General features: G+C 38.1%; 1 long non-coding RNA gene across 2 annotated transcripts; it reads left to right on the plus strand.

Moving 5' to 3' along the window:
• Positions 1–6352: 6352 nt before the first annotated feature.
• Positions 6353–8548, plus strand: LOC121052748. 2 transcript variants are annotated; one of them, XR_005810097.1, is made up of 4 exons: positions 6353–6738; positions 7440–7523; positions 7878–8099; positions 8225–8539. It is a non-coding gene; the product is annotated as an uncharacterized LOC121052748 (long non-coding RNA). The 2 variants fall into 2 exon arrangements; XR_005810098.1 differs by having other exon boundaries at positions 7440–8099; positions 8225–8548.
• The last annotated feature ends 8319 nt before the right edge of the window (positions 8549–16867 follow it).

Below are 16867 nucleotides of genomic sequence, written 5' to 3' on the forward strand. Positions count from 1 at the left end.
TGTTGCTTACGATTGTTGTCGCTAATATTTTATAATAATAATAAGAGACAAAGTTTTCTACCTCTAAAATTATTTCGAGTTTACAAAGGATACTAATGCTGCGGGTTTGCCCTTTTCTGTTTTATCAAATTTTGTATGTAAAATAGGCACAATCATAAGCTAAAAAACATAAATTGAAAATGTTATAACTTTACATATTACAAAAGTTGTTTAAACCAGACGTATATTTACAAATTGCAAAAGTTGAAGTTAAGCTCTGGAACTAGAAGGAGGAGAATTATGATCGATTGACCGTCACTTGATGTGCTTTTGGCAATGATTTTAAGATTCGAAGTTCCCATTGAAGCTCCAACAAACTGTCAAATATAGAGAGTTAAAGTTTGAACTGAGAAATTTTTAACATGCACATGGTAAAACTACAGTATTTCACCCTTGCTTGGAAAACTACATTTTGAGAACTACCCTAGTTTGCATTACCCTTGTCGGAGAAGACCGTCGTGGCCCAGACAGATGTTCAAGTATTCGTCATAAGAGCAAATGAATTGAGAATTGTGGTGGAGAAATTCTTGTGGCTCTTCATCCAGGAGGAGCGTGTGTACGGTCCGGCGAGGTTTAGTTCAGAGAAATGGAAACCTTGGGCAGCAAAGACTCTACAAGCAGCATTTCGCAGGCACATTGTGAAAAAAAAGGGCTTTAGCCGTCGATTTGAACCCAGATAGACAAGAGAGAAGGTTATAGCGGCTTCAGACTAATTAAGATTTTTTGTTCTTCTATTTTCATTAATTGTTCCGTTGTATATGATAGATCTCTATATATGATACCTATATCTCAAGTGTTTTTATATAGAAATTGGTTTTCAATATCTTAAAATGTGACCCTAATTTTTCATTCTCGAGTAAAATGCATCAACAATCAAGCTAGGGAAAAAAGAAAAGATGGAGTAAAGGAAAATATATGTGATGTTGAAGTATCAATTATTAATATCTTAAAAGTTTTCATGAATCATTTCCAAGCATATGCAAATATATATGCAATGTTAATGTCTCTTGATCTTTCCTGCATCTGTTCGATATTGAATGCCGGATGAACTGTACGTAAGGTGCATTCTCATAATCTCATGTCAGAACGAACCCAGAAGGTCGTGGGAGGGAAAGGATATGCAAAAATCAATCGGTACATGACCCTAATATTGAAGATAATTAATTATGAAGCTTTGGTCATCAAGTAACCGAAAGAAATCAAGGGCTGCTGCTAAAACGCTAGTTATATGACAAGCAAAATCAATTGGCAAACTCATTTAAGATTATTTCTTATAAGGTGATGTTATAGTGTAGCATTCATGAAAATAGAGTTCTCGAACGAGCCCTACATATATCGATCTTAAATGCGGCACATACCTAGTACAGTAGTACGCCCTAACGATCCTAACTCACTATGGCATATATAGATTGATGGGAATTGGCAGGCCATCCTTCAACAATTAATTAAGTTCGTATACAAAATGCTTGGTTTGGTTCTTAATTACTTAAATATGATAGAGAGAAGAAGGAAAAAAAAAAAAAAGCAGAAGAAGAAGAGGCTGGGGTTCATAGATAGTGGGTTCATAGTTGTACAATGAAGCAGATTCTATGTCGTTTAGTAAACATCCTTATGACAAAGCATAATCAGATGTACAAATGAAGCAACCAAATCCACTCCAAGTCTCCAACTGTTTACAAATGGCTATGAATGCCTCAATCCAACTCTTACATAATACACAGTTACACACATAAGCTTGACGTAAGTATCATTCTTTATTTTAAAAATGGAAACTCTATTTAAATTATAAAAAAAATGCAGCAAATATAATTAAAAATAACAAGAATGTTGTAACTGTTAAAGGAAAACTGAATTGGGAGAGAATTGAGTCGTGATTTCATTGATAATAGGGGCCTTTTTATATAGAAGATTACAAGACATATAATCAGAATTGTACAAGGAAAGATAATTGTACAATTAATCGGATATCTATGAATATCTCCGAGAATATCTCTAATTCAAAATCCTATTACAACTAGGTCAAGTAACCTACAGTTTGGGCCAGACACATATTTTGGATTTACTTAAACACTCCCCCTTGTGTTGCCCAAACGTGTTGCTCCTCTCGTTGCCTCATTAAAAACCTTGTCGAGTAACAAAACCCCAGTGGGATAAAAATAACATCGGTCGAAGGGGAAAAAGAGCACAACACACCCTTCACGTTTCGAGACTATACATGTAGACATCTCTCCCTGATGTCTGCATCTCCCCCTGATGACTACAGTCATGAGAGTTCGGATAACTTCCGCAAACGATGCTACCAACATGTTTCTCGAAAGTGGAATTTAGGCAATGACTTAATGAGAAAGCCTGCTACACTGTCCTCAGATTGAACCTAGTTCACTTTGATCTTGAGGAGAGTCTGTTGTTGCTGATTATGCTTGGTGTTGTCGCTTTTGGTGTAGCATTTGCTTCATTTGTTCAAAGCAAGCAGCATTATCCTAAATGCTCGTAGGCTCATCTGTGGTAGACTTCAAACCACAATTGTTTCGAACATGCGTAATTATGGATCCAATCCATATACATTTATGAACTACTTCGTGAAGAGCAATAATCTCTGCATTGTTCGAAGATATAGCGACTAGGGTCTGTTCTGTCGACCTCCAACCTATCATGGTCTTTTACCCATGGTGAACCAGTTTGGAAATGACCTTTGTGTGGGTCAGAGAGATACCCAACATCAGCAAAACCTTCCAAAACACATGTCGTTTTGGGATGGGGATAGTGGACATAGGCCAATGTTGGCTGCGTTCCTGGTGTGTGATGGGTCCAAACCCATCGTCTCTCTGTAGGGATAGAACAAGCCCATATCAACAGTATATCTCAAGTACTGAAAGAGATCTTTTACACCAATCCAATGGCGTCGCGTTGGCGCAGAGCTATACCTTAGCTAACAAGTTCACTGCAAATGAGATGTCCAGTCTTGTGCATTGAGCTAAGTACAATAATGCGCCTATTGTACTTAAGTAAGACACTTCTGCCTCTAGCACATCTTCGCCATTATCCTTTGGACGAAGAATATCCTTTTTAGGATCAAGACTACAGACGATCATGGGGGTGCTTGAAGGCTTGACCTTGTCAAAATGCCTAAGCATCTATCGACACGATGCTCAAGTTCCAAACCGAGACATAATTGTGTTCTCCCAAAATCCTTCATCTCAAACTCAGATTTCAAGTGTTCAGCGGTTTCCCTTAACTCTTTAAGAGTTTCCAATGAAGATCATGTCCAACATGAACCGCGATAGAATCCGAAATCTGTTATGGAAACGCGTGAGCATATCCCTTCCCAATCAAGTAGTCACTTTAGTGAGCGTTTCAACCTCTTTGTAAAACATGCTATGTGGTCTAGAGCCACTTGACTTGGGTAAATGAAGTTCACCCTGAACCTTCATGTATATTATGTATCTAGATCCCCATAGAGATACGTAGTGACTACATTTGTAGGCTGCATGTTCAGTTATTTGGAAACTACCAAACTAACAGGGTAGTGGAGTGCAATGACAACTATTACGAGAGAATATGTCTCATCGTAGTCCATTCCAGAGCGTTTTGTGAGAAGCCTTGCGCCATAAGGCCAGATTGCCATATCTTTTTCTCATCAAGCTTTCTAACGAAGACCCATTAGTCAATAGGTTTTATGTTAGGAGGTGTTGGCATCACTTGCTAAACCTTCATCTTCGTTAGAGAATCCATCTTAATTAACCTTGATCGCATCTATCCATTTAGGCCAAATTTCTCTACGTTGGCATTCATTCATCAACGGAGCGTGGTTCGATATCATCGGACTCAACAAACTCATGTGCAACGAAATGCGCGATTACATCATCAATCATGATGGAGTTTCTATCCCACGTCTCATGTACACTAGTGTAATGTTCATAGAGCTCTATATTCTCAGGAATAGGTTCTGACGTTGAGGCGTCCCCCAACGGTAACCATAATCTGGAAGATTCTCATGAGATGGATTTTGAGTCTTGATGATCAAAGGATTGGAATGTGCCAAAGTATCATTTGAATCCACGGGCCTCCCACGCATCCTAGCTGGCGCCATGACCTATAACGCCAGAGTGTCACTCTCTTTATCGTTGGCGCCATGCCTACCTCAGTGTAGGGTGGCGCTACGTCCTCTCGTAGGGACGTCCATCCTTGCAGGCATGTTTGCAGCATATTTGTGTGATCTCGTCACTTTAACGGGGATCGAGATGAGATATAGTGTGGACAGACCACGATGATTCCTGTAGTGGTTGGTAGGGTTTGAAGGCTACGATTTTAGGGTTTCAGGGTTAGGGCTTCGTGCTGATAACGTGTTTAAGGAAAACTGAATTGGGAGAGAATTGAGTCGTGCTTTCATTGATAATAGGGGCCTCTTTATATAGAGGATTACAAGACATAGAATCAGAGTTGTACAAGGAAATCGTACAATTAATCGGATATCTATGAATATCTCTAATTCAAAACCCAATTACAACTAGGTCAAGTAACCTAGAGTTTAGGCCAGACATATATTTTGGATTTACTTAAACAGCAACAACATATCATAAAATAAACCTAACAAAAACATAATTAAATGTAAGCCTCCACTGTATAAAACATCATATGTGAACTAGATAAAAAAAAAAAAAAAAACCGATGACAAGACCAACTGTACACTATATAGATTTCACAAAAAATTATACGTCAAATCAAGCAAAATCTTTCATGTTTCATCAACATAAACTCGTACAAAAAAAGGAAAAAACTTTTTCTAAAATGCAATATTCAAATCAGAGCCAAGTTGGGTCATACGAAACGGGCCTAGGTCCATATCCCATACCTTGAGAAACTCTTGAAGCATTAGTTTATGTTAAGAGTCTCTAATTTTTCATGTAGGAAGTGGAGTTTCACTATTGTAGTGGTTAATTTGAGCTGCTTTTGTTTCGTGCGAATATGAATGTTATTTCACCTCTAGCTGAATTGGAAGCGCAACAATTTCCACTTGTACAATCTTGTGTGTTTCCAAAGATGGTGTCTACCAGTGATGATGTTCGAAAAGCAAGTGCCGAGGCCGAGCGGAGAATTGTGCACATGTTCTGACTTGCAGGTATTGTTGTTTTTTTCGGTGACTGTCTTTTATGCGGAGTGAGTTGAACCATGCATAGAGTGTTACTTTTGGCTTTGACTGTGTTTTGTGTCGATGACATTAAACAGCATGTGTGAGGATGTGTACCGTGTTGTCAAAGCTTTTGCTACGAGAGGAGAGTGGGTGAATGCTGAAGCAAAGCACTATACTCAAGCCCTGGTAAGGAGTGAGAACGTTTTTGTGTTTTCGGTGTGTAGAAGAGTAAATGCTGGATGTTGATTCTTTCCCAATCAGTGACAGATGAGAGACTTTAAACGTAATGGGTTGAATCTTACTTTAACTAAGAGAGAGTAGATGCAGCGTGTGAGAGTCCAAATTGATGAGCTAAGCTTGTGCTATACCCAAAATCTACAAGAGGATTGTTCTTTCCTTGTCTTCACTGAGACTGAGTTGGCTGGGGTACCACAAGAGTTTCTCAAGGTATAGGATATTTTTCCCATCATTTTTAAATCAACCATATTGAACACCGCATATGCAAGTTCACTTGGGCTGTATTGTGGATGAAGTTTCCCCAAACTTAATTTCAGATTAATATAGTTTTTGGTGCTTGTTTGCAACCAGTAAATTGTTTAGGATAATACCTTGAATTCTTCAATGTTCTCAGTATCAAATTAAGTTTCTACCCCGGACTGTATAATTAATGATAAGTCAATGATCCCAAATTTCCTTTACTTGTGGATATGCTCATATTCAATTAGAAAAGATAGGAAAAAATAAGGCAACATGGAATACCTTTAGTCATAGCCAAGCTTGAAGGGTTATACTCTTTTCATTTCCTTGCCAGCCATTTCCAGTACAATTCATCATGTATGTGTATAATCTTTTTTTATATTTTTTATATGCAACTTTTTAAAATATGAACTCAGTTAAATCATGTGCAAGGAAAATAGGTAACTAAGCTCATCATTAATCGATATACATTGTCATTAAATGAGTAGCTAAGCTTTCTACAATAATTTGTTCAATTTCTGAACTAATTTTGTACTTGTGCAGAGCTTAGACAAAGCTAAAAATGGTAAATTGAAGGTGACCCTGAAAAGTCATCATATGGCGGCAGTACTAGAACTTTGCGAGGTATGCTCTGCGGAGTGGTTTTATGTTTCTCAGTATTAACAATAAGTCTCTACCTATGTTTGTATTTGACAAAGATTAATTGATGATCCCAAATTTTTACTTGTGGATATGGTCAAGTTGAAGGAAAAAAGATAGGAATGTATAAGCAACCATCAAATATCATTAGGCATAGGCAATCTCCAAGGGTTTTAGCTCTTTTCATTTCGTTACCAGCCATTTCCACTAAAAATCATCATGTTAAGGTTCAAGACAATTATATTTGGATACGTTCCGTGAATGCCAGTAGCAAGAGACATTGAATCATTGATAATCCTTTTATTGTTACTTGATAGTTTCAGAACATCTGTTAGTTTACTCTACAAAATTAATTTTAAGCTCCCGTGAAGGTTGGAACAACAAGGAAGATGGTAGTAGTGGAAAATGGAAAGAGGTGGGGAGAAGTCAATCTTTCTATCTTAGAAAATTTGGTAATTATTGTGATTTTTACCATTATCATAATTTCAGTTTGATGGTCAATCTTTAAATTCATTTTTATATCTATACAATGATACAGTGTGTCAGTGTGTGTGTGTTATATCACTTAGTGAGCCCTTAGTTTACTTCCCATATTATGAAGACTCTTTAGAAGGTCGCTCTGTTTTATCAACTGATACCCTCTTTGCCCAAAGAAATTCACAACTTCCAAAATATTTGTAGTTTTTATATATGTGCCATGACTTTTAGATTACAATGAAGCTGTTAGATATGTCATTGGCTTCTTTCAAAATCAGTCTATTGCAGTTAATAGGGAGAGAACTTCTTGGAATTCATTAGCATGGCAAATTTTGGAAGTTTAAAGTTGTGAAGTTACAATATCAGTTAAAGGTTACACAATGTTAATTGGATACTGTAGTTGTTACGAGTTCAATGAACATGATTCTAAAGTCTAAAAGTTTGTTGTTGTAGCAATTCTTAGTAACTGGTTCTTTATGCATATCTTCGGTTCCCATAGTTAAGTGGTTCTGACTTGAAGATCTTCTAGAGATTATTATTGAATGTGGATCCAAAAGCTTGTTTTCTATTTGCCATTGATTTTCTGTGTTTCCCAACTCTTCTCACACTTCTGATTATTATGATGTAGCACTGAAGTATGTGTACATCATTCTATTCCAATGTTTTTATGGTTCAGGTCCATCTGCGCCATAAGTTTGCTTAGTTACTTGGCTATTCAAACTATGCTGTTGATCTTAGAATGGCAAAGACGCCCGCAAAGGTTTGTCTGATCTTGCCTTATTGTTAAGATAATATGTGCAGTGGTAACTTGGTGAAGTGAGACGAAGACAAAAGAAAATTATTCACGATGCATTTGTTTTGTTCTTCTTTCTAAATTTTGTTGAGGATGGGTTGGTCAACTGGGGATATCTTAACCCATTCTTCAGGATTGATGTGCATTATTTTTGAAGCACTACACTAAGAATGTAAAGGATAAGAAATCAACTGTGTAAGTGGCCTGTTTCCGGTGAACCTCGAATCTGTTCACTTCTTTTCCACTAAGCAGAAGTCTAGAGAGATGTATATTCTAAAAATCCCCTGTTTGGTCGGTCCCTCCCTGAATTGGGAGGTGCAGGCGTAATCCATCATGAGTGATTCATCATCAAGGGGGTTTACTTATTTCCCTTCTGAAAGTGCATAGATCATTGGGATCATTCGGTTGTTGGTGCATGTCATTTAGCTTTTCAGATTCTCAAGGGACCTCAGGCCTTAGTTGACTGACAATGGCTAATTAAGGAAGCTTGAGTAAATTCTGCTGGGATTATTGGCTGTTCTGCTTCGTGATCTTTATGATATGGTCTGGCTTTAAAGTTTTATCCTTCTTAAGGGCTTTAGAAAGTTCTGTTAAGTAGCCTAGTAATCTTGTGATCAAAAGTCTCTATTCCTGAATCCGATCACCTGACATTGTATAACATGTACCAGCAGTGGAAACAACATCAGTATCGAGGGGACTGGTGTGGGGACCATTATTTGCATGTTAAAGGGTTACGAAAGGCTAGAGAGGTGAGATCCCAGCTGCTAGAGATCTTGAAGACACTGAAAATCCCACTGACGACTTGTTGGCCTGACACTGATGTTGTTAGAAAAGCTATCTGCTCTGCATACTTCCACAATTCTGCTAGATTGAAGGGTGTGGGGGGGTATGTTAATTCCAGAACTGGGATGCCATGCCATCTACATCCGAGCAGTGCTTTCTATGGTATGGGATGCACTCCAGACTATGTTGTTTATCATGAACTGATTTTGACTATGAAGGAGTACATGCAGTGTGCCACTGCTGTGGAGCCACAGTGGTTGGTCGAGTTGGGGCCCATCTTCTTCTCTGTGAAGGATTCTGATACATCGCTGTTGGAGCATAAGAAGAGACAGCAATGGAGCAAGAGATGGAGAATCTGAGAAAGGCTCAAGCAGAGGCAGAGATAGAAAACAAGCAGAAGGAGAGAGAGAAGATCCAAGAAGCAGCAGCAAATTTCAATGCCTGGTTTGAACAAGCGCTCTTCTACATATTTGAGGCCAAAGAAACTCGCTTGTAAATGTAAATATTACTGTACATTCAATTCAGTCCTAGTTTTCTGCAGAGGACCATATTAACATTTTCAACCGAAGATTGATTAATGAAGAGAGATATTTGACTTGGAGAAGAGCTTCGGCTTGATAGTATTAATAATACCTTGGACGTAACAGAAACCTCTGATGAACTATCATAGAGGTATGATGGTATATACTCATTTCATTCGTATACATATTCGGGGTGCCCAATGAGTCCGAGTTCAGGTCAGATGCTTATAGGGTTTAGTGCAACTGACTATTCAAATGTATGTTCATACTTCCTAGTGTAGCTTCAAACTTGTGTTCACAGGCAAAGTCATGAACCACGCATGATCGATAACTGGTAACCCAATTAATTTCTGTTTTGTCATTATAAACCCCAGTACCTTGTCAAAACCCTATAAATGAAGGGATTTCCACCTCCATTATTACCCTACCAGTTTTCTCATCTCCACTGCTGCGGCTCTCCCCAATTTTGGTTCACTTAAAAGCCAAATTCACCTCTCGAAGGAAATGGTGCACCACTGGCGAACCCCACCTACGTTCGTGTCTTGCTGCGGGGCATTCAGCTGTTTTCAAAATTGTTTTTTTTTTTCTCTCTCCCCCTTCCCCACCTTAAGGCTCTGCTCTGCTCATTGGCAAACCCTCATTCTGCTATACTCATTGGCGAACCTCACTCCCTCTGCTCCGACTCAAAACAAATTTCTCGTCTCTCTCACTCGATCGATCATGTAATACTCTCTGTTTTCTGGTAGACCTCTCTCTCTATCTCTCTCAATTTTTTGCACTTTTTAAACCCAAAATGTTACGTTTCATCGTTCTAAAAAAAAAAAAATGTTACGTTTCATAACCAAACAGAATCATCCAAAATGAACAATTTGTTCTTTACACTACAAAAAAATTGAAACCTTTTTACCTCCCTGTTGAAAGCAAAGCTTATTATGATGAAATTATGTTGCAGTTACGTTTCATAACCAAACATCACCCAAAATGAACAATTTGTTCTTTACAGTATGAAAAAGTTGAAAGCTTTTTACCTCTCTGTTGAAAGCAAAGCTTATTATGATGAAATTATGTTGCAGTAACGTTTTATAACCAAACATAACACAAAATGAACAATTTGTTCTTTACACTATGAAAAAGTTGAAACCTTTTTACCTTAGGGCTAGTTTGGGATTGCTGTGACTTTTAAAAAAAACTGCTGCTGTTGTGTTGTCAGAATAATCAGCTGTGAATTAAAATAGTTTTGTGTTTGGTAAATAATATTTTTAAAAGTGCTGCCAGTACATAAAACAACTGCAGAGTGTGTTTTGATCCACAGCAGCTTCTAAAAGCAACCACTAGGCTGCTTCTAAAATCTGCTGCCAGTGACCTATAACTTTCAATTAAAGCTACTTTTTATTTATTTACCAAACACAATAAAATCTAAAATTTTGAACAAAAGCTGATTTTTTTTTAAAAGCGAAGCAATCCCAAACGAGGCCTTACCTTCCTGTAGAAAGCAAAGCTGCTTATTATGATGAAATTTTAGAGGATATGAGGTATTGGGATAAATGGCATGCTGTGGCCGCTTTCGTGCTTCAAGGAGTGTGCCAAGGATTCCTCTCCAATTATGATGAAATTATGTTGCAGTTACGTTTCATAACCAAACAGAACCCAAAAATGAAGGGGATTTCCACCTCCATTATTACCTACCAGTTTTCTCATCTCCACTGCTGCGGCTCTCCCCAATTTTGGTTTACTTAAAAGCCAAATTCACCTCTCGAAGGAAATGGTGCACCACTGGCGAACCCCACCTACGTTCGTGTCTTGCTGCGGGGCATTCTGCTGTTTTCAAATTTGTCTTTTCTTCTCTCCTCCCCTTCCCCACCTTAAGGCTCTGCTCTGCTCATTGGCAAACCCTCATTCTGCTATGCTCATTGGCGAACCTCACTCCCTCTGCTCCGACTCAAAACAAATTTCTCGTCTCTCTCACTCGATCGATCAGGTAATACTCTTTGTTTTCTGGTAGACCTCTCTCTCTATCGCTCTCAATTTTCTGCACTTTTTGAACCCAAAACATTTCGTTTCATAACCAAACAAAACCCAAAAATGAAGGGGATTTCCACCTCCATTATTACCCTACCAGTTTTCTCATCACCACTGCTGCGGCTCTCCCCAATTTTGGTTCACTTAAAAGCCAAATTCACCTCTCGAAGGAAATGGTGCACCACTGGCGAACCCCACCTACGTTCGTGTCTTGCCGCGGGGCATTCTGCTGTTTTCAAATTTGTCTTTTCTTCTCTCTCCCCCTTCCCCACCTTAAGGCTATGCTCTGCTCATTGGCAAACCCTCATTCTGCTATGCTCATTGGCGAACCTCATTCCCTCTGCTCCGACTCAAAACAAATTTCTCGTCTCTCTCACTCGATCGATCAGGTAATACTCTCTGTTTTCTGGTAGACCTCTTCCTCTATCTCTCTCAATTTTTTGCACTTTTTCAACCCAAAATATTACGTTTCATAACCAAACAGAATCATCCAAAATGAACAATTTGTTCTTTACACTATGAAAAAATTGAAACATTTTTACCTCCCTGTTGAAAGCAAAGCTTATTATGATGAAATTATGTTGTAGTTACGTTTCATAACCAAACAGAACCCAAAATGAACAATTTGTTCTTTACACTATGAAAAAGTTGAAACCTTTTTACGACTCTGTTGAAAGCAAAGCTTATTATGATGAAATTATGTTGCATTAACGTTTTATAACCAAATAGAACACAAAATGAACAATTTGTTCTTTAAACAATGAAAAAGTTGAAACTTTTTTACCTCCCTGTAGAAAGCAAAGCTTATTATGATGAAATTATAGAGAATATGACTTATTGGGATAAAGGGCTTGCTGTGGCCCCTTTCATGCTTCAAGGAGTGTGCCAAAGATTCCTCTCCAATTATGATGAAATTATGTTGCAGTTACGTTTCATAACCCAAAATGAACAATTTGTTCTTTACACTATGAAAAAGTTGAAACATTTTTACCTCCCTGTTGAAAGCAAAGCTTATTATGATGAAATTACAGAGGATATGAGGTATTGGGATAAAGGGCATGATGTGGCCGATTTCGTGCTTCAAGGAGTGTGCCAAGGATTCCTCTCCAAAGGAGGTGAGAACGCCTATGACAAGAGGCAGATTTTCATGGCGGGCAATCTCGGTGGCACCTCCGACGACACCACTCTTTCGAGGTCAAGGCTTCGGTCAATATCACAGGATGGGGGAAGATCTCCGGCGAGCTTGACACCAAGCCCATCAAAATAGATGTGAGCTCTCTTATCGCAGCTATTGCAGTGGGCATTTTCGCTGGGATGGTAGCCGTGAGGATTGGTGAGTACATTCTGGGCACTAGCATCGGCGGAGGTGGCGACGGAGCTATTGACGGTTAATGAAGAGCTATGATTCTAACGACTTTCTGCACTCACTCATGTTATCGTTTTTTTCGGTGAACACTCGTATTATTGTTAATTATGATGATTTCTGGATAAGAGACATTCCTTTTGCACTCTCGCTTATTATCATTATTTAGTACTATTTCTTATTATCATTATTTAGTACTATTGCTTATTATCATTTGGAAATTCACTAATTTGGACTCCCTTTTGCACTATTTTCTATAATTTTGTTTTTGATATTGATTTTTTTTTTAAAACTAAAAATCAATGAAAGCAAAATCAATGACCATGATTAGGGCTGCTCAGATCAGTCCGTCCCTAGACTTCACCACTACAATGGTTTGGGAATGCATGGTGGAGCAGTAGTTTCTAATCTAGTTACTGATGGAAGCAACAGTTCCAACCTCCTTATGCCAATCATTTCCCTTTGGCCGCGTTTGGATGGCAGGAAATCATGATATGGAATGGGAATTAATTTCATTTTCCATGTATAAGTGTTGTTTGGTTGTAATTAGATATTGGAAAGGAAATAAAAAATGAGATTTGACTGGAAATTGACTCCCTCATAAAGCCTGAATTGAATTACCTAGTAAGGGGTGATATTCTAATTCAATTTCCTACAATCAAAGGCAAAATTACATAAACTATCCCTCTAAAAAATTTATATTTTCTCGCAAACATTCCTTATAAGTTAATGTCATATTTGTACTTTAATTAGTAAAAGGGTGTTATTGAAAATTATAATTTTATATTTCATTCTTATGACTTACCAAACACTACAATAGGAATGGAAAATAAATTCCATAATTTAATTTTTAGTAATGTTCCAAACACTCACATGGAAATATCAAAACTTATTCCATCCATATATCAGTCTGGAAAGCAAAATAAATTATTTTTCTATTTTGACATTCCTACCACGGTCCTCCCTTAAGGACCTTATTTCGGTCCCTGTGCACGTCAAAGTTGAAAACAAAGAGATCTGATCTGCGCTCTTGCACCTTAAAACCACCATCCAGCACCCAGACACGCCTAAAATGGCGTTGCAGGTCCAAGGCATTAACCTTCTTTGTTGTCAGAGGTTGGGCTAGCAAGAAAGCTTGCGTCCCATTGTGAACTGTTCCTCCATCTAGATGAGAAGTGTCATCCACATCAGACAGTGGCAGACGCAGAAATATTTTGCTATGGGGGCGGAAAAAAATAAACTACCACAAAATAAAATTATGACGAATACAAAAAATTTCGGTGAGTATATGTATAGCAAGATCGTGGCAACAGTTTCCAATAACCTAGAACCAACTAATCCTATCGCATGAGGAAATATAAAGTCTAAACTTCCTCTTAATTTTGGAATTGATTTTATCTTTTTCTAGATTTTTTCAAGGAGCATTTCGTAGAATCATTGAAAGAGTAGGAAGAGGATTAGCAACTAAAGCTTTTTTTTACCCTCAAAATAATACATCAAATGTGAACCTCGTCTGCAGGATTCATGTCTCATGAAACAGTTTTTCCTCAGTGTAACTAGCAAAGGGAAATAGTGAAAAGAACAGCATTTTTTTTTGTGGTTGTTTGCTTAAATTTAGAAACAGCAGCCTCCAATATATATATATATAGTACAAGAAAAGTAGGATCTTCGTGACTCCAGTTGAAGCCACAACGTGCATGTGAGCTGCAATTATTGTTCAATAAGTACAGTTTGAGATTGTGGCTTCTTTCTTGGGGAAACTCAATGAATGCTCCAATGTTGGAGAGAGGGTGATAATGTGGGCCTGTGGCTCTAAAATTCTATTGAAGACTTGAAGTGATATGATGGTCTGTTTTCCCACTATAAGTTTGCATCGTAGGAAGCATCCTCTGCTTGGTCTGAGTTTGCTCTCAATAGAAAAATGAAAAGCCACTGGGGGCAGGTGATGAGTTTGCTCTCAATAAAATATGAAGCCAGTTCCCAGAAAAATGAAAAGCCACTGGGGGCAGGTGATGAGTTTGCTCTCAATAAAATATGAAGCGAGTTCCCAAAAAATGAAAAGCCACTGGGGGCAGGTGCCCCCACTCGTCCCTATGTGCGTCCCCACTGACATCCGATCCCTCAGCGTGAGAAAAGCAGCGAAGGTGGCTGTAACGTCGTCAATAGAAGCCATTTGCGGTGATGAAAGCCAAAAACGGCGTTAGGGTTTTGGTTTGGGAGCAGCATGACTGCGGCTAGGTTTTGTTTTGTTTTTTTTATTGGTTTGAGGAAAACCTAAATTATGGGGATGCCTACTGAAATCTGAATCACATGTTCTATAAATCACAGATCAGCATTAACAAGTTTTGGTACCTGTGAAGATAGGAACATGTCACAATTAGGTATGTTACGATAGTATACTGCTTTTTTGCTTGAATTACAATGTAGAAGGAGAAACAGATTGAAATATACTATTATCAGTACTTGCTTGAATTATTGTAGTGTTTTTTCTTTTTCTGTCACCAGAATGAGAACAATGGGAGTTATGCTTTCAGTAAATAAGCCATTAGGTAGACCAATTACCATTGCAGATGGTTAGTTCACTTACCAATGGGCATGTACATAACTTGATGATTTTTTTTTTCCTTCATGCTATGTGCATATTCATGTATCACATTGGAGTGTTTTTCTTTATCTGTTTGTACCGTGGGGTTTAATTTGTTACTACGTACTACTAATGTTTGACAAACAATGAAACTTTATTGGTTTTGTAGATTGAAGCAATAGAAACGGTATGATACTGAGATCATGAATTTACCGAATTGCCTAAAGGGTGAATCATGAAATTCTATTTTTGATTTTTCAGGAAATATCATAAGAGCTTCCATTGAAGACATTGAGTCTCTCTTTCTCTCCCTCTCTGTAGTTTTTTTTCCGTAAAATCATTATTATCTTTGTTTTCATTTGATTTTTAAATATCATATTCGTATAGAGAACAATGGGTCCCTCTCTCTATGTGTAGTTTTTTCCGTGAAATCATTATTATCTTTGTTTTCATTTGGTTTTTAGATTTCAATTTTTATAGAGGACAATGGATGTGTGTTACCTGCACTCACACTATCATCAGAAATCAGAAACTCATTTCATAGAGAGATACAGTCGTGAGAAGGGCAAAAGATCAGTGTTTGAGATCAGTTGCCTATTCATGTTTGTTGATCTTCCTTAAAGATATATCGAAGATTCCAACACGTACCATAGTACTAAGCTTTGCTAGTTCCTTTGCAAGAATGCAAAGCACTGTTTCAGTGATTTCAGAGACCCACTAGGTGTAAAGAAGCGAGCTTTGATACTTCTTCATCACTAAGCCACGTGCCTACTTCAACAGGTTTGCTTCTTTAAATCCCAGCTTGCCACTATCTGTTTTTGTTCTGAATCTACTTCTCTGACCCGAAAGATTGTGTTTTGACTGCTATGTTCTAATGGTTGGGTTTTCTTCCAATCTTTATGAGTTTATCTGAACCGGTTCTGCCATTGTACTTACCAAAAGTGTGTGTTATATATGCAGGCGTCATTGCTTGAGTTCAGTTCTAGACTTCTAGATTGGCTCAGAAGTCAGAACTAATCTGACTGAGAAAAGCTTTGGAATTTAGACTCAACTTTCATGGAGATCTCTCTGGAAATTGTCAATGTTGGGTTTTTCGTAGTGTTATTGACGTGGGTTTTCCTAGATACACTGAGAAGAAGAAGAGATGGTGTACTGAAAATGAGACATATTTGAGAGACAGAGCAAGGCAGCAAGCAGAGGATGTAAAGGTTTTGCTTTGTTTTTCTCCCCCACTTAGGTTCATCCCTCCCTCCCCCACTATAGTCAAATCTCCATCTTCCCACATTTTGACATCCTGGTCCAAAGCACAAGCCTCCAAAAGATTCTCATAATAACCCTCAATCATCTCGTTGCCAAACAACACATTCTCCCTTACAGTTGCAGTTTGAATCCAAGAACTTTGTAGAACATAAGCTTTTGTCCCATAAACCTTTGCTCCTACCCCAGAAATTTTGGGAATCTCCCCAAGTATACCACTCAGTAAGCTTGACTTGCCCAAACCAACAGAACCGCAAATTGCTACCTTGTATCCTTTCATTATCTCTATCTTCTCCACAATCTCCTGTCTCAATTACAATCATGACGTTGGATTCTTTTGAAGTATGACCGGGAATTAGCTTCATTAATTGATCTTCTTCTGAAGTATTCGTCGATTTTAACCCTGCAGATAGACAGGAGAGAAGGTATAGCGGCTTCAGACTCACCTGCATGTTTCATCACCTTTGGGTGTTTTCTTTCCACGGTGTTGCTTGTGTCTTTGACACCGATGGATCCATTTCATCCTTGCACGGTGGCTGATCATGGTACGTGACAACGTTGCCGGCCTGGTTTCTTATTTGGTTTCACTGTTTGTAACATTTTGGATCTACATCCACTCTATTTTTTTCTTCTTCTTCTTATATGTGTCTATATCGAGTATATGTACATATTATGTGATTGATCAAGCAACGCACCTAATTAATATTTTTTGTTCTTCTATTTTCATTAATTGTTCCGTTGTATATGATAGATCTCCATGATACCTATATCTCAAGTGTTTTTA

This window comes from Rosa chinensis, chromosome 4 (genome assembly GCF_002994745.2).
Source record: "Rosa chinensis cultivar Old Blush chromosome 4, RchiOBHm-V2, whole genome shotgun sequence".
Classification (NCBI taxonomy): domain Eukaryota; kingdom Viridiplantae; phylum Streptophyta; class Magnoliopsida; order Rosales; family Rosaceae; genus Rosa; species Rosa chinensis.